The sequence below is a fragment of the Suncus etruscus genome, chromosome 5 (genome assembly GCF_024139225.1).
Source record: "Suncus etruscus isolate mSunEtr1 chromosome 5, mSunEtr1.pri.cur, whole genome shotgun sequence".
Lineage (NCBI taxonomy): Eukaryota > Metazoa > Chordata > Mammalia > Eulipotyphla > Soricidae > Suncus > Suncus etruscus.
This window is the reverse complement of record NC_064852.1, coordinates 156,036,396-156,063,346: the sequence shown is the minus strand read 5'-3', so window position 1 is coordinate 156,063,346 and position 26,951 is coordinate 156,036,396. Positions and strand designations below refer to the sequence as shown.

General features: G+C 53.5%; 1 protein-coding gene across 1 annotated transcript in view; it reads left to right on the top strand.

Moving 5' to 3' along the window:
- The first annotated feature begins 2,887 nt into the window (after positions 1-2,887).
- The window catches only part of PTK2 (protein tyrosine kinase 2), a 125,918-nt gene continuing 101,854 nt past the window's right edge, over positions 2,888-26,951 (top strand). The window contains exon 1 of the mRNA XM_049773859.1: positions 2,888-2,951. The gene's annotated coding sequence lies outside the window, so the exon portion shown is untranslated. The remainder of the gene's footprint in view (positions 2,952-26,951) is intronic.

Genomic DNA, 26,951 nt, shown 5'->3' with positions numbered 1-26,951 from the left:
AAAAAAAGTGGAGTGTGGGGCCAGAGTGAGAGCAGAGCCAATAGGGTGTTTTCCTTGCACACTCTAACCTGGGTTGGATCCCTGGCATCCCATATGAGTCCACTGAAATGCCAGGAGTGATTTCTTTTTTTCTTTTTGGTTTTTGGGTCACACCCGGCAGCGCTCAGGGGTTATTCCTGGCTCTACGCTCAGAAATCGCTCCTGCCAGGTTCGGGGGACCATATGGGATGCCTGGATTTGAACCACCGACCTGCTGCATGCAAGGCAAACACCGTACCTTCATGCTATCTCTCCGGCCTGTCAGGAGTGATTTCTGAGCTCAGAGCCAGGAGCTACCCCCGAGCATCGCTGGATATAGCCCCAAAACAAAGTGGAGTATGACTATAGGTAAAGCTTTGATTTGTACCATAATTACTAAAACTCATTTATTACTGAACTCTCAACTGTGCGAGATTTGGATTCACGAATTAGCCAGAAATACATTAAATTGGATGGTTCATACTGGCAGACACACATCCTTCCTCGGTGACAATTTAGTAGACATCTCCCCAGTCTGAAAAAACAAACAAGCAAAACCAAACAAAAATACATGAATGCATTAGTTGCTACTGACTGCATGCTGGAGTTGGGAACATTCACTGGCTTACAGGCGTGCCAGCACACCTGAGGGCTGCTTGCCTCAGCTCTTCTGTCACCTCCTCAGACCCTCTGTGCTCACCTCTGCTCAGACCCAGACCATTTCATTGTTGAAAAATCCATGGACGCTTTTGAGGACGGTCCTGGGTGACTTGAGGACCCAAGTATTTCTTTTTTTTTTTTTTTTTTTTGTGGTTTTTGGGTCACACCCGGCAATGCTCAGGGGTTTTTCCTGGCTCTGTGCTCAGAAATTGCTCCTGGCATGCACGGGGGACCATATGGGACGCCGGGATTCGAACCGATGACCTTCTGCATGAAAGGTAAATGCCTTACCTCCATGCTATCTCTCCGGCCCCGAGGACCCAAGTATTTCTAGGGTCATCAGTGGCCACCATGCGGAAATTCAAAGGGTTTGCTGGCTTCAGTGCTGGCTGGGAGTGGCCCCCACATACCACCTGCTGCACCTGCTCACTGCGTTCTGGTCAGAGAATTCCAGCGGGGGACCAGTGAGTGTCCACAGGCTGCTGGAGAAGCCACCACGGTCATGCTTCTGGGAGGACTTGGGCCACACTCAGAGATGCCTGGAGGGAGCCACTCCTGCACTGTGTTTAGACTGAACCAGGTGGTTCACAGGCAACACCTTAACCCATTAACTCCCTGCTCCAGTTCTTTTGTTTGTTTTGGGGCTACACTCAGCCGTGATCAGGGGTTACTCCTGGCTCTAGGGTCAGAAATCACTCCTGGCAGTGTTTGGGGACCACATGGGATGCTGGAGATCAAACCTAAACATCCTCCGTGCTGTGCTATCGCTCCAGCCGCTGCTGGTGGTGCTCAGGGATCCCAACGGAGTACTGGGGACCAAACTGGAGTTGTCCTAATACCAGGCAAGGGTCCTCCCTGCTGTTGACAGGCACAGGGGACCATATGGGATGCCAGAAATCGAACCCAGGTCAGTCATGTGCAAGGCAAATGCCCTACTGCTGTGCTATCTGTCCAGCCCCTTTTTACAGTCTTCTAATGTTTTCTTATGTGCATCATTCTGTCCCTGGGCCCAGCCACTTGAGCAGAACTGGCCCCAGTGTAGATCTGTGTGTTGGGCCGCAGGGACAATATGAGCTCTGGGGAGTGACAGACAGCCCAGAAAGGAGGTGGGCTGGGGGCCCTGGGAAAGACAGTAGCCATGACAGGAGGGCAGATCAGGAAGCAGCCAGACCTGCAGGCGTGTTTCCTCAACTGCTTAGACTCCATCCAAACCTTGAGCACCGAGCAATTTCCTAGAGATAGAGAGGGCTAGAGAGATAGGACAGTGGGGAGGGCACCTGCCTTGCACATGGCTGACCAGGGTTCAATCCTGGGCCCCAAATGGCCCTCTGAGCACAGGACACTGCTAGGAGTGAGGCCTGGCAGAAGCAACCCGAGAGCCGCCGGGTGGGAACCCACTGTCCCCCTAAAAAGAGGCGAAACCGTCTGTCTTCAGCACCGTCAAAGTGGCTACGCAGGGGCCAGAGCAATGAATGACACACTGGGTGGGCGACTGACTTCTGACTCGCACGGTGCTCGTCTGGGTCCATCTGGGTCCATCACCGACGTCCGTCCCGCAGGGACTCCGGGGCACCGCCAAGGGCGCCCCGAAGAGCGGACCCCGAAACCCTTTCGGCTGGGCTCGGTGCGGGCTGCGGGCTCACCTCGGCCGGGCTTGCGGCGGGCGCCCGAGCCCAGGAAGCCCGAAAGTCGCCCCTGGGGGTTTCACTTCCCGCCGCGAGAGGCCGCGGGTGGCTTTCGGGGTTTTCTTTCCAGGAACGAACGGAGAGGCGAGGCCGCGCCCTCCTCCGCCAGTTGGGGGCCCCCTTCCCGCCGCCCAAGCCCAGGCGCGCGGGGAACGGGCCTGCGCCTCCTAACGGGTGCCCCGCAGCGGCAGCAGCGGCTCCAGGCCGGGCCGGGCCGGGCCGGGCCGGGCCGGGCCTGGCCCTGGATCTGGCCGGCGCGAACGGCGCCTGCGCCTGCGCCTGCGCCGTCGCGCCTGCGCCCGCGCCGCCGCGTCTGCGTGCGCGCCTGCGCGGTGCGGCGCGGCGTTTCCGGGGGGCGGAAGTGGGGCGGGGGCGCGGCGGGCGGGCGCGCGCGGGGACGCCTTCGCGCAGACGCCGCGAGCCCGAGTGCGCGAGCCCGGCGCCGCCGCCGCCGCCCGGCCCGACGCCCGACGCCCGACGCCCGCCCGCCCGCCCGCCCGCCCGCCCGGCCCGCCCCGCGCCGCCCGCCCGCCCGCCCGCGCCGGGCCCGCCGCGCCTCTGCCCTCGCCCGCGGGGCGCCGCCGGTGAGTGCGGCCCGAGGCCCGCGGACCCCGGGGTCCAGGGGGGTCTCGGGGTTCGGGCCCTGCCCGCGTCGGTGCCCGTCGCCGTCGCCGTCGCCGGGGCCGGTCCTCTGCCGAGACAAAGGGGGTCCAGCCCCCGCGCCCGGCGGCTGGCTTCTGGGCTCCCCCGCAGCCGCCCCTCCTGCCCCGGCCGGGCCCCGCGGGCGCGAGTGGGCGCGCTCGGCCGCCTCCTGGAGCTGCGGGCTCGCCGGCTCCGCGCCGCCTCCCAGCCCGGCCACAGAGCCCCATTCTTGGCCTGCGGCTGGGGGCTGGGCCCGGCCCCGGCCCCGGGAGAATGGGGAGATTGTGGCGCCGTCGGAAGGGCCTGCGAGCCTGGGGCGGGCCGGAGGTGGACTGGACACTCGGGCGTGGAGGGGCAGATTGGAACACAGACACACGCGCACACACACACACTGGACACTCGGGCGTGGAGGGGGAAATTGGAACACAGACACACACGCACACACACACACTGGACACTTGGGCATGGATGGGGAAATTGGAACACACGCACACACACACACACACACACACACACACAGGCCGGGGCTCGGAGGTGGACTGGACACTTGGGCATGGATGGGGAAATTGGAAGACACACACGCGCGCGCACACACACACACACACACACACACACACACACACGCTGCTCCTATTTGAGAGGAAAGACCAGAGACACACACACACACACACACACACACACACACACACTGGACACTTGGGCATGGATGGGGAAATTGGAACACGCACACACACACACACACACACACACACACACACTGGATACTGGACACTTGGGCATGGATGGGAAAATTGGAACACGCACACACACACACAGGCCAGGGCTCGGAGGTGGACTGGACACTTGGGCATGGATGGGAAAATTGGAACACACGCACACACACACACACACACACACACACACACACTGGACACTTGGGCATGGATGGGGAAATTGGAACACACACACGCACACACACAGGTCGGTGCTCGGAGGTGGACTGGACACTTGGGCATGGATGGGGAAATTGGAAGACACACACACACACACACACAGGACACTTGGGCATGGATGGGAAAATTGGAAGACACACGCACACACACACATATGCTGCTCCTATTTGAGAGGAAAGACCGGACACACACACACACACACACACACACACACACACACTCACACACACACAAGAGGAAAGACCGGAGCCTCGCCCTTAATGTTTTCTTGGGAGAAGGTTCATGAAAATAATGTCCTCTTCCAAGGGACATTGGTCTAGGAGACTCTAGGGCCTTCCTTCCACATGCATCTGTGTGAGCTTCAGCAGTAGGGAAACATTTTCATGCTGTACTAACGGGTCTTGCAATAATTCCGACCGCCTGCCTCGCAGTATTGAAACACGTGTGACTTTTACAGGGAACTTGGTTCCAGCGTGGACCTAAGTCTTTCGTGGGCGGCTCGAGCCTGTCCTTGCTCTGGTCCTTTGCTACAAGGAGCGCCCCAGAAATGACCCGGAGGCAGAGGGAGCAGTGCCGCCATCCCCCTCAGAAACCAGAGAGCCCCTCACTGGTAGAGAGTGAGCTTGTCTTACGTGGATGAGGGCCTGCCTGGGATCCAGGCACAAACCACCATCAAAAATAGTTGATTAGTTCCCACAGAAGAAATGACTTGACCCTCTGTGCCCTCTGTCCTATTCTTTCAGGTGCTAAAGAATAATGTGGAAAAGTCTCAGCTTCTGGCCATCAGTTTGAGCTCTACAAGTGGGGTCTTGTTCGCCTTTCTGAAGGTTTCGTGGAAACTACTTTTGCGTGTATTTTTAGGTATTATTATTGTTTTGTTTGAGGCCAAAGCCAGAGGTCCTCAGGGCTGACTCTTGATTCTGATCTCAGGGGTCACTCTTGGTGGTGTCTGGGGACATCAGAGGGTGCTGGGGATCGAATCCAGGTCAGTTGCATGCACGCTTTAGTTTTGCCTTTTGGGGTGATGCTTGTTGGTATTTGAGGGGACCATGAGGTGCCAGGGTCACAACCTGATCTTGTGTAGGCTTCCTGTACCTGTGGAATTCTCTCCCCAACTTGAGCGTGCTGTATTTTCGAGAAAACAAAAGTGGTCTTATGGGTAACCAAAATGTGTCATTCCAAGTACAAGCACATAAATCTTTGACTTCTATAATTAAATACTCTTAGTTGAGATAGTTTTCATTTGTGGTTTTTGTTGTTTGTTTCTTTGTTTTTGGGCCACACCCGGTGATGCTCAGTGGTTTACTCCTGGCTCTGCACTCAGAAATCGCTCCTGGGCCTCCCAACACAGCCAACACAGGACAGACTCCGATTTGAATCCCGCCATCCCATAGGGTCCCCTGAGCCTGCCAGGAGTAACTCCTGAGTGCGGCCAGGTGTGACCCAAAAACAAAAAAGAAAAAAAAAAAGAAACCATTCTGGGCCAGCCGCTTGTAAGGCAAACGCCCTACTGCTGTGCTATCGCTCTGGCCCCTGTTTATTTCTTTGTTTGCTTGTTTGTTTTTGGTTTTTGGGTCACATCGGGCAGCACTCAGGAGCTACTCCTGGCTCTATGCTCAGAAATCGCTCCTGGCAGGCTCGGGGGACCCTATGGGATGCTGGGATTCGAACCACAGTCCTTTCATATGCAGGGCAAACGCCTTACCCTCCATTCTGTCTCTTCAGCCCTTTTTTGTTTTTGAGTTTCTGGGCCACAGCCGGTGGTGCATAGGCTCTGCACTCAGAAATTACTCCTGGCAGGCTTGGGAGACCATATGGGATGCTGGGGATTGAAATTGAGTCGGCTTCGTGTAAAGCAAATGCCTTACCTGCTGTGCTGTCGCTCTGGCCCCTTGAGATGGTTTTTAATGGGAATAATTCTTTTTCTTTAAACTTTATTTATTTATTGATTGATTGATTGATTGGTTTCTGGGCCACACCCAGTGGTGCTCAGGGGTTACTTCTGGCTCGAACTCAGAGATCACCCCTGGCAGACAGGGAGCCCATATGGGATGCTAGGAATCGAACAGGGTCCCTCCTGGCATGCACGGCAAAAGTCCTACCGCTTGCTATCTCTCTGACCCTGATGAGAATAATTATTTTAAATTTCAGCAGCATTGAAAAATTCTATTTGCGGAGTGAATATTTTGATTTATTTTTGGGTTTGGGCCACAGCCAGCAATGCTTAGGGGTTCCTCCTGGCTCTGCACTCAGAAATCCTCCTGACAGACTTAGGGGACCATATGGGGTGCCGGGGATTGAACTCAGGTCCGTCGCAGATTGGCAGCATGCAAGGCAAGTGCTCTACCACTGTGCTACCACTCCAGCCCCGAATATTTTTATTAGTGATTAAAACTGTTTCAGGAGGGCTGGAGTGATAGCACAGCCTTGCCCTATTCCTGGCATTCCATATGGTCCCCAGAGCCTGCCAGGAGCAATTTCTGAGTGCAGAGCCAGGAGTGACCCTTGAGCGCTGTTGGGTGTGGCCCCTCCAAAAAAAAAAGTGAAAACCCCCCCCCCCCACCAAAAACTGAAACACCTGTTTTAGTTCTCTAGTACTTTAAAGATTCTTCTAGTTTTGGGAAGTAAAACAGGCTTTATTCGAAGGTGCTGAGGAAGAGGAGAGAGACAGTATGAAAGGGAGAGAACAATATACACAAGAGCGAGTGTAGCCCTCTCCAAAGATGGTTAAAGCCAAGCCAGGACAGCAGGAAAGTAGGAATCACAGTTCAGGAGGGGAGATGTGGCCCTGGGCCAACAGAGCACATGTGCTGAAGATTCTCCTTTGAAGCTCTGGCTTAAGAACACCTTTAGTCACTATTTTCACTTACTTTTTTTTTTTTTTAATTTTTATCCTTTGTGGTTTTTGGGTCACACCCGGCAGTACTCAGGGGTTACTCCTGGCTCTACACTCAGAAATCGCTCCTGGCAGGCTCAGGGGACCATATGGGACACTGGGATTTGAACCACCAACTTTCTGATTGTGAGGCAAACGCCTTACCTCCATCCTATCTTTCCGTCACCAACTATTTTCACTTACTAACTTAAACAATAGGCACAGAGGGGCCAGGCGGTGGCGCAAAAGGTAAGGTGCCTGCCTTGCCTGCGCTCGCCTTGGACGGACCGCGGTTCGATCCCCTGGTGTCCCATATGGTCCCCCGAGCCAGGAGCGACTTCTGAGCGCATAGCCAGGAGTAACCCCTGAGCGTTACCGGGTGTGGCCCAAAAACAAAAACAAAAAAAAAAAAACCAAAAAAAACAATAGGCACAGAAAATTCCTGGAGGTCTGGAGTTCAACGGGCAGGGCATTTGCCTGGCATATGTCCTATCTTTTTTTTTTTTTTTTTGGTTTTTGGGCCACACCCTGTGACGCTCAGGGGTTACTCCTGGCTATGCGCTCAGAAGTTGCTCCTGGCTTCTTGGGGGACCATATGGGACGCCGGGGGATCGAACCGTGGTCCGTCCTAGGCTAGCGCAGGCAAGGCAGGCACCTTACCTCCAGCGCCACCGCCCGGCCCCTTTTTTTCTTTTTTTTTTTTTTTTGATTGTTTGGGCCACACCCATTTGACGGTCAGGGGTTACTCCTGGCTATGCGCTCAGAAATCGCCCCTGGCTTGGGGCGACCATATGGGATGCCGGGGATCGAATCGCGCTCGTCCTACGCTAGCGCTTGGAAGGCAGACACCTTACCTCTAGCCTTACCTCCCCGGCCCCCATATGTCCTATCTGAGTTCAATCCCTGGTGTCTCATATACTCCTAGTAACTGCTGAGCACAGGGCCAGGAGTCACACACACACACACACACACACACACACACACACACACACACAGGAGTCACACACACACACACACACACAGGAGTCACACACACACACACAGATTTCTGAGCACAGGGCCAGGAGTAACACACACATACACACACACATTGTTTTTTGTGTCTGTGAAGCTTTATGTCAGTGAACAGTGACTTAGGGAAGTTTGTAGCACCAGTGCTCTGGGCTGGGTCGGGGTTGTGGCACATGTTCCTGGCACATCCTGGGGTGAGTAGGGAGTCGGTGGCAGCTCTTCCCCAGCATCTGGGTACTCAGCAAGAGTCTGAGGATAACTTGCCTTGTCTTCTGTGAACTCTTTCCCAGTGGCATGTTGGGTCCTTTCTTGCTTTTACTTTGTGCCAGCATTTTGGGATAATATTTTGTCTCCTGGATTGCCAGAAGGCATTCTTGTGTCGGAGAGAAATGAGGTCCATTTTTGGCCACTTTCCATGTCACTATGAGGAATTGTACCTCTCTCTGTTCTTCAGCGGTTTGGTCCATAAGCATGTTCCTGATGCCCCAGCTCAGAGGGAGCATCCCCGTGTCTTCTAATGCCTGGGTTGCAGGATGGACATGAAACGTACATCAGCATATGTGGTGGATATGGGTTGCATAGAGAAACCTGTATGTAGCTCAGTCGCACTCTTAGGAGCTGATTTCTACAGAGCTTGGAGGTTCTCTGAGCGGCCCAAGCCTCTGTAGCAGATAAAGGCCTCACTGGGGCTAGAATGATGGGACAGTGAGGAGGTCTGCCTTGCTCATGGCAGAGCCTGGTTCTGACCCTGCCATCCCATATGGTCTTCTGAGTATATTGCCAGGAATGTTTCCTGAGTGCAGAGTCAGGAGTTACCTCTGAGCCTTGCCAGGAATGGTCCACAATATCTATATCTATATCTATATCTATATCTATATCTATATCTATATCTATATCTATATCTATATATATCTAAGGTTGCTTCACAACCACAAACTTCATTATAATAATCCTCCCCAGGAGTCTGTCTGGGTCTCTGCTCTTCATTGTTTTTCTCTCTTCCTAAACAAAATCCTGTATTTCAAAAGAAAATGATCCCAAGCTTTCTTCAGGAAAGGTGACCTATGGGATGCCATCCAGAAAGGGAGGAAGGTGGCATCTGGATGCTGTGTGAACCTAGGTGATGCCAGCAGGTGTGGCTGGTGTCTTTGTGCCCAGGTGGGATCCTGGGATCCTCCCTGCTCTGCCACTTCTTACTGGTGGGGACAGTGCCTACCACCAGCTGCACTGGTTCCTGCTTGCTCCTGTCTTCCTCTGGCGCTATTTATAACGTTGGAGCTGGGGTTGAACCTTAAAGTGGAAGGGTGGAGCTGTGCTTGGCTGGTTGGCGATGCCTGGGGGAGTCCTCAGGAAAGCCAGTGACTAACCTGGCTGGGAGATTAAAACCTTCCAACTCTTGAGGGTTCTCAAGGAGAGGTAAGTGGCTACCAATGCCCATTGTCACATCTGTGGAGAAAAGTTCGTGTGTGTGTGTGTGTGTGTGTGTGTGTGTGTGTGTGGCTTTGCACTGCTAGGGTGTAAACCTAGAACTCCATAGTGCAAACCTTACCGCCTTTTGGCTCTCTCCAGCTTCTGGATAATGGTTTCTGCTGCCTCTGAATTTGATCTTTCACATCAGAGAGTTAGTTTTAGTTTGCACTTGGCAAGTGGCACAGGGCCCCGAATTAGTAATGAGACCAAAAACGTTTTAAGAGGTCAGAGTTAGTTGAAGGCTAATGACCAACATGTGTGCCATTCAATGCCTCCGATGGCTCCAAGGAAGAACTACCTTTGTAGTTATGGGGGTTTTGTTCGGCTTGGTGTGTTGATGTGTGTGTCATTTTGCGCACGCAAGGAGTGACTTCAGGGGAAGGGGAAGTCTGTCTCCAGGCAGGCCTAAGATTCCCCGCAGTATTCCCAACGTTTCTGATCTCTGGCTTGTTATGCAGTAAAGATGCTCCTTCCTCTGGGTCTTCGCTCTGCCTTTCTGAGTTGACTCAAGCTCTTAGGTTTCCATCTTCATTTTGGTTTGCTGGGGATTGAACCCAGTCAAACTCTGCATTGGGAGGAGGTGACCTCTTGGCTCCCAACTTTGAGGCCTTGAACCCAAACCCAGGTCCAGAGGGGCCTCCAGGAGTGAGAGGGCCTGCTGCCTCCCAGCTCTTCCCCTCCATGTCCTGGGCTAGAAATCTTGCCCCCTGCTGGTCGAGTGCTCCATTGGCAGTTTTCCTGGATGCCAGCTCAGTGTCTTTTCCTTTTTTAAATAGGATTGTGCATCTCCTCGCTGTGGAGGGCAGGAAATTCCTGGTTATAAATACCCAGGGTGCATGCATGCATGTGTGTTTACGTGCACATGCGTACGTCTGCGTGCCTCTCACTGTTGTGGACTGTATGTCAGCCACCCTCTGCTGTGGCTGGAACCCTGGGTGGTCCTGTTAGCTCTCCCTTGTCCTCGCACAGGCCCAGGAAGAACGTTAGTCTTTGTCCCTTCACCGTTTTTGCAAAGTTCTTTCCTTTCCTAGACATTGCCCTTATGGCCCTCCTGGGTTCTATGGACAGAATCCCCCACCCAGGACAAAGACAGGGCTTCCAAAGGAGCCCGCTTTCTGCAGGCTCCCATTCCCCCCGCAGGGTCTTACTTATTGCCCAGAAGTTGTTGAAAGACACTTCTTCTTGGTCTCTGATGCCAGGTGGCATGCCTGGTACCTGGCCTGTCTGGTGCCCTGCCTGCTCTTTTGAAAGGGCTGTTCTGCATCCATGGAGTCCTCAGTGGGTAGTGAGGGGCTTGGGTCAGAGCAGAGGTGGCATGAGGGAGGACAGAGGGGCTTGGGAGCTTTGGTGAGGGTCTGGTCTTTGCATCAGTACCACGAGTCTGAATGCCACCTTGACCCTAGTTCCCACAGCAAGGAAGGCAGGCATGCTCCCACCTCCCTCTACACAGGTGTGGAGCATACAGACGCCTGTGCTCCCCCACCTGCTACAAGGGGCTCAGGACCCTCTGACCGAAGACTCAGAACAGGAGCACTGAGCTTGGGGGTGGATTAGGCAGCTGGCCTGTGGTTGTGTCTGTTGGCTCCTCTTTGATCTCAAAGTTTGCTGACAAGATTTCTTTCAAGTATGGAGCTGTCTTGGGGGGGAGTGTTTCTGTCCATAGAACCCAGGAGGGCAATTTCTAGGAAAGGAAAGAACTTTGCAAAACGGTGAAGGGGCATAGAAACTAACGTTCTTCTTGGGCCTGTGCGGGGACAGGGGTGAGCTGACAGGGCCGCCCAGGGTTCCAGTCACAGCAGAGGGATCACTCCTGGTGTTTCTCGAGGGACCATATAGAATGTTGGTGATTGAACTGGGTTGGTCACATCAAGGCAAACACCCTCCCTGTTGTGCTTTTTTGCTCTGTGGCTCTTGACTTGGTGGTTGGCTTTTTGAGAGAGGCACTTCCGTGATGCTCCAGAGCTTACTCCTGACACTGCACTCAGGAATCACTTCTGGTGGGCTCAGGAAATAATATAGGGTGCCAGGGATCAAACCTGTCAGCCGCATGCAAGGCAAATGCCCTCCTACTGTGTTATTGCTCCAGCCCTTGTGGCTTGGATCTTGAAGTAGGCCTGACTGCTTTCCTCCAAAATGTGTTTGTGTCTCTTGAACATGTGGCTTTTGGCAGCAAGCAGGGATGGTTATGTGCAAGTGTGTAAGGAGCAGATGGCCTGACCCCACTGGCAGGAGCGAGAGAAGTGCCGGTGATGAGTCTGAGTATGGGAGTTCTGTACTCAAAATCCGTTCACCTCTAAAGTTTTGTATTCTCAAACCTGGAGACCAATGGAGGGCGATGGCATGTACCTCAAATGCAGCTGGACTGGGGGCCATCCCTGGTAGCACATGGTTCCCTGAATATCACCAAGGGTCGCTAATGAGCATAGAAAGAGTCAGGACTAGCTCTTGAGCACGGCTGGGTGGACCAAGTAATGCTTCATTTTGTCTTTTTTTTCCTTGTTTGTAAGAAAAATGATGAAAAAATGACGAGCGATGGCAGAGGCAGGGCTGGTGAGGTCCCTGGCATCTTGTCCATCTCCAAGGGAATCAGTTCTGCAAGTTGAGCCTGGTGGCTCAGAGATGGTTCCAGCGCCTGGGAGTCCTGTAGCAATGGTGGCAGCTGGAGGGATCTCTGTGGGCTCCTGGGGGTCTGTCTCTGGGTGAGGATGGTTAGAGGCTCATAGATGGGGTAGAAAGAAGTTTCCCCAGGGGCCCCAGCTGCTGCAGTGGGTGGGGGGATTTGTGGGGCCCCAGAAGGGGTGGGACATGACTGAACTCATCTGGCTTGAGTTTGATGGTGGGGGCTGGGGCTGGAGCTCAGGGCTTTTGGACCCAAGCGAGTATCTTGCATAGGTTCTGTTTGTTTGTTTGTTTTTTGTTTGGGGGCCACACCTGGCAGCGCTCAGGGATTCCTCCTGGCTATGCGCTCAGAAATCGCCCCTGGCAGGCTAGGGGGACCATATGGGATGCCGGGATGCGAACCACCGTCCTTCTGCATGCAAGGCAAACAGTCTACCTTCATGCCATCTCTCTGGCCCCCTCGCTTGGATTCTATTGCTACTGTGGCCTGGGCTTTAAATATCTTTTCCTGGAGGCAATGAGGTTGCATGTCTTTTTATACCTGCGGTCACTGGGCCCAGGGCCTCTTTTGTCAGCCTCTCCCAGAAGGCGACTGTGGATGTCTTTATCTGCATAGAACATGGGGCCTTGGTGACCACCTTTCTTTCCACTTGGGCACTGTTTTGCTGATATGGTTGTTGTGTTTTTGTTTTGTTTTGGGGCCACTCCAGCAGTGGTCAGGGATCACTCCTGGTGGGCTCTGGGGACCATGTGGGATGCCAGAAGTTGAACCCTGGTCTGCTGCATGCAAAACAAATGCCCTCCCCACTGTGCTATCACTCTGGCCCTGCTCTGTGGTATTTCTGTGTGACCTAGAGTGCAGCCTTTTTCTTTTTTCTTTTCCTTTTTTCTTTTTGGTCCACACCCAGCAATGTTCTGGGACTCCTCCTGCCTTGAGCTCAGTTCTGTGATGGGGGATTGCCTGGTGAGTGTTGGGGTGATCCTAGGGGTATCAGCCTGGCTTGGCATGCCTCATTGTCTCCCTCCCTAAGGTCTTGAGGTCTGGCCCTTGTGCTGGACCTTAGTTCTCTCGGAAATGCTTCCAGGTTTCTTCTTTTACCTTTTCTTTCCTAATTCAATCCTGGCTTTGGAGTAGTAGAAAGGAGGGGCCCTGTTTTATGAAAGTCAACACTGCTTATTTAAAGGCACCCCCTTTCCATCAGTTTTGAGGAGGGGCTTGTGTGTGTGTGCGCGCGCGCGCGCGTGTGCACGTGCGCATCTGTGTACGCACACGTGTCTGCACTCTGTTCCATGGGACTTGACCACCTAACTCTTGGGGCCACAGAGCAGGCTCTACTCATGACCCTTTCCCTCCGAGAACTGTAGCCAGGTCTAGCACAGACAGGCACACATTGGGTGGGTTCGTCCCAGGCTTGGGTGTTTGGTTGTTGTTTCCCAGAACCCTGTTTCTGCCGCCAGTTTTTTTTGAGCACCCGGCAGTGTTCAGGGGCTATTCCTGGCTCCACACTCAGGAGTCTCCCCTGGCAGGCTCGGGATGCCGGCATTTGAACCACTGTCCTTCTGCATGCCAGGCAAACACCCTGCTGCTGTGCTTGGGCCTCTTTGGCCCATGCTGCCAGTTTTTTATGACATCCCGCCCACCCACCCATCTGAGAGGCTGTGCTCTGGGCCACTGCACACAGGGACCTGCCCACTGGCTCCTCCCCACCCTTCCTGGGCTCTCCAGGTGGGTATCATACTGTCAGGAGTGTCCCAGCTGCTCTGGGTCTTGGGCGACATTCACCAGGGCTGCATTTCTCAGTGTTTCTAGATGTATGGAGTGGCAGGGCCAGGATGCCACAGGCTGGGCCCTGAGCCCCAGAGCCTTCTCCTGGGTCCTCTGCCACAGGATGTGCCTGGCTGGCCTCGGTTCGCTTACTGCTTTGACATTAGAGGCTGTGTTCGATCAATCCTGTCGTGGCCTCCCCTCTTCATCCTTCCAGGGGGCCCTGATTGTGCTTCCAGAGGTGGGGCTCAGACCCCCTGTGTGGCCTTTGCTCCCTCTCTCTTCCTGTGCACAGGGAAGGGGCCATCGGCAGTTCCTAATCAGCTCAGGACTCTTGACGATGGGGTCTGTGGGGGCCCTGCTGTGGGTCTGTCCCAAGTTTACCGTGACTTTGGTCTGAGCTCACTTTTCTAAAAGGTACTTTCTGGATCTTGGAGGAGTTCCAATGTCTTCTCTGCCCCCTTAGCACTTTTCCTGGGCGAGGTGGGTGGAGGTCGCAGCCAGGCACCAAGGGCCAGTGCTCAGTGCCCACGTGAGGATCTCTCCCTGCCATGGGTGGGTGTGGGGTTGGGGGTATTGGCAGGAGTGACTGGAAGCTTCCTCCACCCTACGACTCAGACTCACTCTGTCCTGGTGAGAACTGAGCCTCGTGAGGGCGGGGGCAGGGCTGGGGTGCAGAAAAACAGTGGGTCCGGGGCCGGGCGGTGGCGCTAGAGGTAAGGTGCCTGCCTTGCCTGTTCTAGCCTTCAACGGACCGGACCGCAGTTCGATTCCCCGGCGTCCCATATGGTTCCCCAAGCCAGGAGCAACTTCTGAGTGCATAGCCAGGACTAACCCCTGAGCATCACTGGGTGTGGCCCAAAAACAAACAAACAAACAAAAACAGTGTGTCCTCTGCTGGGTACGGGGTGGGGATGGGGTGGGGGCGCTCATTGCTCACGTGGGGGCTGGAAGCTTGGGGGCGCCCCTGGAAAGGGTGTGGCAGCCTGGCTCAGAGCCCCAACCCCTTTCTCCTCACCATGTGCCTTCCTTATGGCCCTTAAGGTCCTAGAGAGTTTTCAGGAATTGGGGTGCAGCAGAAGTCACTGCTGGGGAAGGGGCAGGTGTAGCAGGAGGTGTAGCAGGCCACGTCCCTGTGCAGAATTGTGGGGAGTTGACCTGAGAGGAGACCTTAGCCCTTTGAGGGCCCTCCACCTTACAGCACAACACCCTCCCCCCACCCCCCACCCCCCGTCTTTTCCAATTTTAGTCCGTCAGAGGTGGGGGCCAGAGTGAGCATCTGTAATGTAAGCTCATGTGGGGCAGGCGAGGTGGCGCTAGAGGTAAGGTGTCTGCCTTGCAAGCACTAGCCAAGGAAGAACCCGGGTTCAATCCCCCAGCGTCCCATATGGTCCCCCCAAGCCAGGGGCAGTTTCTGAGCACTTAGCCAGGTGTAACCCCTGAGCATCAAACGGGTGTGGCTGAAAAACCAAAAAAAAAAAAAAAAAGTAAGCTAATGTGTGACCCAGTGCTGGGGTCCAGCAGGGCTGGGGCAGAGGGCCTGGGTGCTGGTTGATCCCACCTCCCTGCCCCTGTCAGCTGCTGTGGGCCATGAGAGAGAAGCAGCGGCATCTGCACCTGGGCCTGCCTACCCGGTCTAATGACAGGGTTTAGGCTCATCGAGGTGGTGATTAGGGGAATGTGGACTCGCAGATGTGCTGCCCCTGTGGGGGTCCCTGCTCCCGCCTCTGCTCTGTGAAATTGCAGCTCTGGGAAGGACTGGGTCGAACCTATCTGTCTTCTCTGGTGAGGGCTCATCTCTTCCTCCTCTTGTCCTTTACATCCTTCCTTCTGTACATCCATCCTTCTGTACATCCATCCTTCCCTCCTCTCCTTCGTTCTTTCCTTCCTTTTTTCCTGTCTTTCCTTCCCTCCTTTCCTCCTGCCTGCCTGCCTTCTTTTCTTCCTTCCACCCTTCTTCTGTCTGACCCTCCCTACCCTGTGGGCCCAGCTCCTGGAACCCTTTGTCCAGCCCTGCCAGAGCGGAGCTGTGATTCACCTCTCTGCGCCCTCCCTGGGCAATGGACTGGTTTGCCCTGGGTGAGTGTCCTTTCACTTTCTGGGTTTCCAATGTCTCTGACATCATTAATGTCCAATGATGGATCAACAGGGAGCAGGTTGACCTTTTATTAACCTTTCTTTTTCGTGGCCTGGGGGAGGATGAGGAAAACCTCTTCTGTACTTAGGCGATTGAAAGCTGAGGCAGTGGGAATTCTCTCAGTTCCTCTTTGTAAGTCTCTCTTATTTTATTTTTATTGTTGTATTTTGGTTTTATTTTTGTTGTTCGGTGCCAGGGATGGAACCAGGGCCTGATCCTTGCCAAGCCTGCCTTGAAGATCCTGTGCATCCCCCACCCCCACCCCCATGCCTCTGCCAAGCAAGCTGCCTATCACCTCCCCCAGACTGCTCTGGTAGCTCTGCTGTTCCCAGGTGTGGTGAACCAATAACCTAGGGCTGGACTTCGAGTTTCCTTCCTTGTAGTGAAGCGGGTGAGGTCCCTGTGGGCACTTTGGCCCAACTGCCTGTCAGCGTTGGCTGACTTGGCTTATTTGTTTTCCTTAAGGACCTGTGTGAATTGTGATTCTGTCTTGATGCTTGTGTCTTTTGCTTTTAAGTTGGGCTTTATCTTGATTTTGTTTTTGAGATCAGGACCTCCCTGGTGGTGCTCAGGTTTGACTCCTGGTTCTGTGCTCAGGAGTCACTCCTAGCAAGGCTTGGGGGATCCTCTGGGGTGCCAGAGATCAAACCTGGGTCAGCTATGTGCAAGGCAAGCACCCCTCCCTTCCCTCTGTCCCATCTCTCCTGGGGCTGTCTTTTTTACTTCTGGTCATCTTGGGACTGAAATTGATTTTTTTTTTTTTTTTTTGATTTTTGGGCCACACCCGGCGGTGCTCAGGGGTTACTCCTGGCTGTCTGCTCAGAAATAGCTCCTGGCAGGCACGGGGGACCATATTGGACACCGGGATTCGAACCAACCACCTTTGGTCCTGGATCGGCTGCTTGCATGGCAAACGCCGCTGTGCTATCTCTCCGGGCCCAATTGATTGTTTTTTTTTTTTTTTTTTTGTGGTTTTTGGGTCACACCCGGCAGTGCTCAGGGGTTATTCCTGGCTCCAGGCTCAGAAATTGCTCCTGGCAGGCACGGGAGGACCATATATGGGACGCCGGGATTCGAACCGATGACCTCCTGCATGAGAGGCAAACGCCTTACCTCCATGCTATCTCTCCGGCCCCCAATTGATTGTTTTTAATCTCACTGACATTGTTCAGGTTTTTTTTGCATCACTCTGCTTCTGTTCTTGGATCACACCCTGTGTGGGCTTTGCTTCCAGGACATTGGAGATCTGACATGCCTCTGAGCTGTCCCCCTGCCATAAGAAGTCTGATGGACACAGGGCCCCCACTACCCATTCCCTGGCCTCCCAGCACTTCCCACTCTGCTCTTCAGGCCAGACCTCAACCTCTTGGCTCCTGAACATTGTTACTGGAGTGCGTAGGAGCCTATTAGCACTCCGGGTGCCTATTAGTTCTGGTATCAGAATGCCCACAAGCACTGGTATCAGGGGCCCCTGATCTCTGGGTATTGGGTTATCCATGAGTACTGACATTGGTGTGCCCACGAGCACTGATCTCGGGGTACCCTTGAGTACTGGGCTTTTCTCTGAGAGGCTTGCCCCTGAAGCTTGGGCTTTTCACACACACCACTCACTGCTTTTGGTGTCAGGCGTGTGTGTGGTTGACTCATTGATGGATTGATTCATTCACTCATCTGTCCTGCTCTTTTCAAACAGTCCCAGTTCATTGCTCTGCTTTGGACCTGCTGTGCAATTCATTCATTCATTCACTCATTCACTCATTCATTCACTCCTTTGTCCGACAGTGATCAGACATGGACCTTTCACAGCCTCAGCTGTGCGCTGCTCATTTGTCCAGCATCTGTTGCTCATCATCTGCCTGATGGGCACTGTGGGTCATGGGGTGACCCAGAAAGAGGCAGAGCTGGTGCTCAGAGGGTCCAGGGCACATGTCAAGGTTGGACGCTCGCCTGGTAAAGCCTCGTGGCCTGCCACGGGCACTTCTGTAAAGATCCCACTGAAGTAGCATCCACCGCTGTTAGCCCTGGAACTGTGCGGACCCGAGGGTTGTCCCTGTTGGACAGGGGCCGTGGATATTCAGGGGGATATCCGGGCGGGGCTGCGGCAGACAATGTAGCCAGTTGAGGAGGGCACTTTCCGCATGGCAGGGGAGCAGTGGCAGGCTTGGGGCACTGTGCCTGATTCTGGTGTGAGTAGACATGCCCCAGTGCCCTCGTGGAGGCAGCAGGGACCACACATGGTCTCTTGAAAGAGCCAGAGGTAGAGGGACTGTGGGTGTGGATGGAGGCTGCAGCTCAAGAAGGTCCATTGAACCGCCATGGTTTCCACGCGGTCTCTTGAAAGAGCCAGAGGTAGAGGGACTGTGGGTGTGGATGGAGGCTGCAGCTCAAGAAGGTCCATTGAACCGCCATGTATGACGAGCCAGAGGTAGAGGGACTGTGGGTGTGGATGGAGGCTGCAGCTCAAGAAGGTCCATTGAACCGCCATGGTTTCCACGGTCTCTTGAAAGAGCCAGAGGTAGAGGGACTGTGGGTGTGGATGGAGGCTGCAGCTCAAGAAGGTCCATTGAACCGCCATGGTTTCCACGCGGTCTCTTGAAAGAGCCAGAGGTAGAGGGACTGTGGGTGTGGATGGAGGCTGCAGCTCAAGAAGGTCCATTGAACCGCCATGGTTTCCACGCGGTCTCTTGAAAGAGCCAGAGGTAGAGGGACTGTGGGTGTGGATGGAGGCTGCAGCTCAAGAAGGTCCATTGAACCGCCATGGTTTCCACGCGGTCTCTTGAAAGAGCCAGAGGTAGAGGGACTGTGGGTGTGGATGGAGGCTGCAGCTCAAGAAGGTCCATTGAACCGCCATGGTTTCCACGCGGTCTCTTGAAAGAGCCAGAGGTAGAGGGACTGTGGGTGTGGATGGAGGCTGCAGCTCAAGAAGGTCCATTGAACCGCCATGGTTTCCACGCGGTCTCTTGAAAGAGCCAGAGGTAGAGGGACTGTGGGTGTGGATGGAGGCTGCAGCTCAAGAAGGTCCATTGAACCGCCATGGTTTCCACGCGGTCTCTTGAAAGAGCCAGAGGAGGTAGAGGGACTGTGGGTGTGGATGGAGGCTGCAGCTCAAGAAGGTCCATTGAACCGCCATGGTTTCCACGCGGTCTCTTGAAAGAGCCAGAGGTAGAGGGACTGTGGGTGTGGATGGAGGCTGCAGCTCAAGAAGGTCCATTGAACCGCCATGGTTTCCACGCGGTCTCTTGAAAGAGCCAGAGGTAGAGGGACTGTGGGTGTGGATGGAGGCTGCAGCTCAAGAAGGTCCATTGAACCGCCATGGTTTCCACGCGGTCTCTTGAAAGAGCCAGAGGTAGAGGGACTGTGGGTGTGGATGGAGGCTGCAGCTCAAGAAGGTCCATTGAACCGCCATGGTTTCCACGCGGTCTCTTGAAAGAGCCAGAGGTAGAGGGACTGTGGGTGTGGATGGAGGCTGCAGCTCAAGAAGGTCCATTGAACCGCCATGGTTTCCACGCGGTCTCTTGAAAGAGCCAGAGGTAGAGGGACTGTGGGTGTGGATGGAGGCTGCAGCTCAAGAAGGTCCATTGAACCGCCATGGTTTCCACGCGGTCTCTTGAAAGAGCCAGAGGTAGAGGGACTGTGGGTGTGGATGGAGGCTGCAGCTCAAGAAGGTCCATTGAACCGCCATGGTTTCCACGCGGTCTCTTGAAAGAGCCAGAGGTAGAGGGACTGTGGGTGTGGATGGAGGCTGCAGCTCAAGAAGGTCCATTGAACCGCCATGGTTTCCACGCGGTCTCTTGAAAGAGCCAGAGGTAGAGGGACTGTGGGTGTGGATGGAGGCTGCAGCTCAAGAAGGTCCATTGAACCGCCATGGTTTCCACGCGGTCTCTGGCAGGAGCAGACCCTTCCTCTGGCCAGGCCCCGGGTACATCCAGCTTTGTTTCGTCTGTGGCACCAGACTGCTGCCCATCCAGCACTTGGTGTTACTGGCGCCTGAGCATAAGCACGGTCACTTGGAGCAGGAGCAGGAGAGACTCCCTCTGCTCTAGGAGCCTACAGCTGAGTAAACTAATGCATGTCCTCATTCTTCCTGGGCTTTTGTCTGCCAGGCCATCCAAATGGACAACCCTATTATGAGACGGAGCTCAGGCCCGTGCAGTGCTTGGTGCAGGGACAGGCATGGTGATGAGGGAAGGGAAGGCTCGCTATAGGGATGGAGTGGTCAGACCAGGGATGCCTCTCTCCTGAGAGGGGGTAACCAGAGTGGGAAGGGGCTGGTGTCTGGGGCAGGACCGGGCAGCTGATGAGAGGGGACAGAGCAGGTGGGGTGGCAGGATGTTAGTCAGGCTGTGGGCCCCCGTGGAGTCTCGGGGCTTGAGGAGTGTTGGGGGTCGGGAACACGGAGCTGGAGCAGGTGTGGGAGCCTTGAGCAGCTGTTCTGAGCAGTGCAGGCCCAGCCTGATGCCTTTTCCAGGGTGAAACTTGGGACAGTGAGTGGAGGCACATGGGGAGAGCAGGCAGCAGCTGAGGGGCACACTCGGGGCACAGAGATCTTTGGAGGGAAAGCCAGGGGTCTGCAGGGAGCCGGGAGGTGTGGACACAGCGCTACCTTTGGCCGATGCAGCCTTATAGCCAGGATCCCCACGGAATTCATGCTCCTTTGGCACCGTGTGCCGGGTGCTCACTCTGTGGAAGGTGCTATCAGTGCCCTTGCTAGCAGCTCCCTCTGCCCTCTGGTTCCCTGTTGCCCCTTCTTGGATGTCCCAGGCAGTGGCACTGCCCTTCCAGATCCTGTCCCTCCTCTGAGTAAGGGTCCTGGGCTGCCCCCCTGTTCCCCTCTGCCCCGCAAGCCTATTGCACAGTGTATCTGTTTTGACTTTCTTTTTCTGTTTTCCATTACTCTGGAGCCTGCCTGGTCTGTGATACTTTGTCAGTGAAGCCTTACGGTGACCAGTACATGTGGGCAGGCCAATGGTTCCATCTGGGATTCACTTCTGTTCTGCTCAGGGCTCACCCTTGGCTTTATGCTCAGGACTCAGCTCAGGGCTCACCCTTGGCTTTATGCTCAGGACTCAGTTCTTTTTATTTATTTATTTATTTTATTTTTTTTTAATGCCAGCAGTGTTCAGGGATTGGTTATTCCTGGCTCTGTGATTTAAAATCACTCCTGGCAGGCTTGCGGGACCATATGGGATGCCAGAGGAAAAAAAAAAAAAACCAGATTGGCTGCGTGCAAGGCAAACGAAGCAAACACTCTGTTCACTATGCTATCACCCCGGCCACATCAGGCCTCAGTTCTGGCTCAGGGATCACTCCTGACTCTGCGTAGGACTGACTCCTGGCAGTGCTTAGGGGACCAAATGGGATGCCAGGGATCAAACCCAAGTCAACCATGTAAAAGAGAAGCATTCTCCCCACTAGTTTCGCTCTGGCCCCAGTTTTGAGTCCTCAAGAGAATTTTTTCTTGTATTTATTTTTTGTTTTGGAGCCATACCCATTGGGTCATTCCTGGCCAGGATCAGGGGATTGGACCCATGTTGGCCATGTGCAGGGAAAGTGCCTTCCCCTCTGAGTTATCTGCTCAGCCTCCCCATTATTTATTCACTTTTCTAGTATTTATTCATGATCTTGGGGTTTTATATGATTTCACGTTGACCACACCTACTGGCAGAGATATCACATAATTAGCATAAATTAAAGATGTTTGCAAAGTTGTTTTCAGATTCCTTCTACCTTGTCAAAACTCACATAGTTCAAAGTTAATAAAAAGTCGGGGCCGGGCGGTGGCGCTAAAGGTAAGGTGCGCCTGCCTTGCTTGCGCTAGCCTTGGACGGACCGCGGTTCGATCCCCCGGTGTCCCATATGGTCCCCCAAGCCAGGAGCAACTTCTGAGCGCATAGCCAGGAGTAACCCCTGAGCGTTACCGGGTGTGGCCCAAAAACCAAAAAAAAAAAAAAAAAGATACTGTTGCCTTGCAAGCAGCCGATCCAGGACCAAAGGTGGTTGGTTCGAATCCCGGTGTCCCATATGGTCCCCCGTGCCTGCCAGGAGCTATTTCTGAGCAGACAGCCAGGAGTAACCCCTGAGCACCACCGGGTGTGACCCAAAAACAAAAAACAAACAAACAAACAAAGTTAATAAAAAGTGCTTTCTGGGGGTAGAAAGGGGTAGAAAAGGTACTTTCCCTGTGTGTGTGTCTTCAGCTGCTTTGACCTGAGTTTGAATGCCCTGCACCACCTCTGGTTACTGCCAGGGGTTACTCCTGAGCACAGAGCAGGCTGTTGAGCACCACTGAGTATGGTCCCAAGACCAAACCCAAAGAAACAAATAAAGAACCCAAAAATGGGCCGGAGTGATAGCACAGTGGTAAGGAATTTATCTGGCACACCACTGACCTGGGACCTACCTGGGTTCTATCCCCAGCATCCCATATGGACCCTTGAGCCTGCCAGGAGCTATTTCTGAATACTGAGCCAAGAGTAACCCCTGAGCCGGGTGTGGCCCAAAAACCAGCCAACCAACCAAAACAAAAGAACCCCAAAACAAATGATGCTTTTCCTGATCTCAATGAGACAAATTGAATTATGCAGATTTCAGTTCCACTATTTTAGTTCTCATCAGAGAGTGGTTATAAATGTCTGTTCATTTCCCCAGCTTACAACCTCTTGCGCACAAGAATGTGCACAGATGTGTGGCCTTGTGGCTTTGCTGGGTACAGTAGTTTACGTAGGTTAAGTGGATTTTTTTTGTTATTTTGTTTTGGGCCACACCTGGCAGCGCTCAGGTTACTCCTGGCTCTGTGCTCAGAAATCGCTCCTGGCAAGCTCGGGGGACCATGTGGGATGTTGGGAATTGAACCCAGGTTCGTCCTGGATCGGCAGCATGCAAGGCAAATGCCCTACCGCTATGCTATTTCTCTGGCCCCTCAAGTGGGTTTTCCTTCCTTCCTTCCTTCCTTCCTTCCTTCCTTCCTTCCTTCCTTCCTTCCTTCCTTCCTTCCTTCCTTCCTTCCTTCCTTCCTTCCTTCCTTCCTTTCTGTCTCTCCCTCCCTCCCCCTCCCTCCCCCTCCCTCCGTCCCTCCCTCCCTCCCCCTCCCCTCCCTCCCTCCCTTCCTTCCTTTTTGGGCCACACCTGATGATGCTCAGGGGTTATTCCTGGCTATGCGCTTAGAAATCGCTCCTGGCTTGGGGTCCATATGGGACGCTGGGGGATTGAACTGCAGTCCATCCTAGGTTAGCACATGCAAGGCAAACACCCTACTGCTTGCATCACTGCTCCAGCCCCTTAAGTGGGTTTTTTTTTTCTTTTCAGTTTTTGGGTCACACCCAGCGGTGCTCAGGGGTTACTCCTGGCTGTCTGCTCAGAAATCGCTCCTGGCAGGCACGGGGGACCCTATGGGATTCGAACCAACCACCTTAGGTCCTGGATCGGCTGCTTGCAAGGCAAACGCCACTGTGCTATCTCTCCAGGCCCATAAGTGGGTTTTTGACTGCGGTTGCTGTGCAGCTGGGTAGTTAAATTGCCACATGGGTTGGTTGGCTCTGAGAAAGGGTTGCACCCAGAGTAGCAGAGCATGTGCCAGGTTGAAAAGCCACAGACCGGGGCGGGAGAGATAGCATGGAGGTAAGGTGTTTGTTTTTTATGCAGAAGGTCGGTGGTTCAAATCCCAGCATCCCATACGGTCCCCCAAGCCTGCTAGAAGTGATTTCTGAGCATAGAACCAGGAGTAACCCCTGAGCACTGCTGGGTGTGACCCAAAAACCAAAAAAGAAGCCACAGATTGGAGCCAGAGAGATAGCATGGAGGTAGGGCATTTGCCTTGCCTTGCATGCAGAAGGACGGTTGTTCGAATTCCAGCATCCCATATGGTCCCCCGAGCCTACCAGGAGCAATTTCTGAGCATAGAGCCAGGAGTAACCCCTGAGTGCTGCTGGATGTGACCCAAAAACAAAACAAAACAAATAATAATAAAAAAAAAAGGTAAAGAAAAGCTACAGACCAGTTTGGTCTAGAGGCTGTTCCTGTCCTTGGCCATGTGCCGGGATCAAACCCAGGATTCACACTGCCAGCCAGCACCTAAATTGTCAGGAGGCCCTGAAATGTCTGTGCCATATGCTGTTTGTTCTGTTCGCCTGCAAAAGTCCCGTTGGTGCAGAGCAGAACAAAAATTAGTGTTTGACTCTGCTCTAGGCACCTTTGACATGAATTCTAGTCACTCGATCTCTTCTGTTAAAAATATCTGGATTGGGCTCAGAGTGATAGCACGGCAGGGAGGGCATTTGCACTGGTAGTGGCTGACCCAGGTTTGATCTCTGGCACTTCAAATGTTCCCTGAGCCTCTCAGCAGTGATTTCTGAGTGCATAGCCAGGGGTAACACCTATGCACTGCTGGGTGTGGCCCAAACTTCCCCTAAATTACACAAAACCAAACCTGGATTATTAACCCATGGACCTGAAATTGTGAGTATGGGTTAGAATCATTCCCTCCCTCCTTCCCTCCTTCCCTCCTTCCCTCCTTCCCTCCTTCCCTCCTTCCCTCCTTCCCTCCTTCCCTCCCTCCCTCCCTCCCTCCCTCCCTCCCTCCTTTCCTCTTCTCTTGTCTTCCTCCCCTTTCCTCCCTTTCCCTTCTTTTCTGCAGCTGTGTGCTGGGCTGTGCCCCCAGTTATGGGGCCTATCCTTCCCTTCTGTTTTTGGGCCACACCCAGCAGCATTCGGGTTACCTCTGACTTTGTGCTCAGAAGTCGCTCCTGGCAAGCTCGGGGGACTATGAGATGCCAGGGATCAAACTCAGATCTGTCCCAAGGTTGTCTGTGTGCAAGGCAAACGCTCTGCTGCTGTGCTATCACTCAGGCCCCAAAATCTGTTTTCCTTAGACGGCCCATTGCAGAATAATGTGCCATGGAGCATGCATGTATGGACCATGCAGGTTCTTATCTCCAGAGGAGTGGCCGGTGATGGCGGTAGGGGTCTGTACTTGGTTTAGGGGCCACAGCACAAGGTGTCTAGACTCTCCTGGCCCTTGGCATGGTCTCTACACTCTGGGCTCTTTTATGGCTCTGGGTGCTGAAAGATGGGACCCATGACCCATGACCCAGAAGGCTCCGACTCTGCCTATGGGTGGTATTGGTGACTGTGGGGCTGTGGGAAAGCATCCAGAGTGCCCAGATCACGCCTACGCTTGTTCAGCACCATCATTTAGATTTCCTCAAGAGAGAAAGTGGATAGACACATGGCTCTGGAATAGGAGCAGAATCACATGTGTCTGGCCTGAAATGGAATTAATGCTTCAGTCTTCGTGCCAGGAGTTCATTAGCTGCCAATGGTGGCCAGGCCCTAGCTCTCCCCAGACACGCCTCTGTGGCGCTTCTTTTCCTCTCTGAGGGCACAACTGTGTAGGTCTCAGCCATGGACCATGTTGGTGGCTTCATTAGGAGGTATGGATGGGCAGTTTTCGATGCCGAGGTCAGGACCAAGCTGGCTCTTGCCAAGAATTCTCCGGAGAACAGTGCAGGGCAGACCTTGCCCTAGCTGGGGACCTGGGGGATAGGGCCCAAGGTCTGATGGATTTGGCCTGCCTTGGCTTGGGGTTCAGGAGACAAGGCCTGGTGTCCTGCGTTCCCCCCTCCATGGCGAGTGTGTGCAGAAGCTGATCGTGCCTGCTTGGTCACTGCCCAATGGGTTTGAGGGGAGACTGGTCCTAGCACTTACGGAGCACTCACCCGGGAAGGAGGGGAGGAGTCAGGTGGCGGTAATGGCTGTTGGGGGCGGGGTTTCCTCAGAAGAACTGTGACTTGTGACTGTCCGGGAGTTTTGGGGCAATCCTGTTATCTTCAGCTTCTCTCTAAGTCTGGTTAGATAAACTTACATTCTGCTGTTTAAAGAGTGTTTGATTTTCACTAACTGCTTGGAAGTGACACAATGGAAAGAAACCCTTGTGCTCACAGATTCTGGGGCCCCTGAAGGGGTCTGTGTGAAAGCTCCGGAGCTCAGTGTCTGGGGCCACATCCAGTGAACTCGGCTGGGGGGGTGCTCCTGGAGCACAAAGTCTTCCCACCCTTTGTAATTATAGCCAGCCTTGAAGTGGAGTCTGTCTGTTCTTAGCCAGTCAGGTGTGGGAGTACGAGAAACTACAGCTAAAGTTTTATTTATTTACTTATTTATTTACTTATTTATTTACTTACTTACTTATTTATTTATTTATTTATTTATTTATTTATTTATTTATTTATTTATTTATTTATGGTTTTTGAGTCACACCTGGCAGCACTCAGCGGTTCCTCCTGGCTCGGCATTCAGAAATTGTCCCCTGGCAGGCTGGGATGCTGGGAATTGAACCTGGGTCCATCTGGGGTCGGCCACATGCTATCTCTCCGGTCCCTAGATTAGTTTTTAATTGCATATTCCATAATCATAGTCATTCCTTTGTAGGAAGAGGGCTGTGTTCTTGTTGTATGTCGGGACTGGGGGGACTCTCACTCTCTGTTATCTATTCATTGTTCCGTTTCTTGTTTTCTGCTTTTGATTGGGCACTTTTGTTGGCTGCTAAAGAGCCTGGATGCTCATACCCTAACAGTGGTCCTCAAACTATGGCCTTCGGGCCACATATTGTATTTGTATCTGTTTTGTTTCTTCATTGCAAAATAAGATATATGCAGTGTGCATAAGAATTCGTTCATAAGTTTTGTTTTTACTAGAGTCAGACCCTCCAATGGTCTGAGGGACAGTGAACTGGCCCCCTGTTTAAAAAGTTTGAGGACCCCTGCTAGAAACATTGAGCTGTATGACACTTGATTTTATAAAGATGTTTTTCCTAAGGGAGTTACTATGATTTTTTTTTTTTTTTTTTTGCCAAACTGGTGCTCAGGGCTCTGTATTCAGGGATCACTCCTTGTAGGGCCTGGGGGACTGTCTGGAAGTACCCAGGGATGGAACCTGGGCTGGCAGTGCCAGTGCCTTTTTCTCTGGTACCGTAGACCATGGCAGTGAAATACCAGCATGTCATCCTAATTTTGGTGGGGTCTGATGAAAATACTCTCTGCAAGAGGGACAGGTATAGAATGATTGCTCTCATTTGTGGGATATAAGAAAAAATAGTATTGTGATAATATCCAGAGACGATAGAGATGAGGGCCAGAAGGACTAG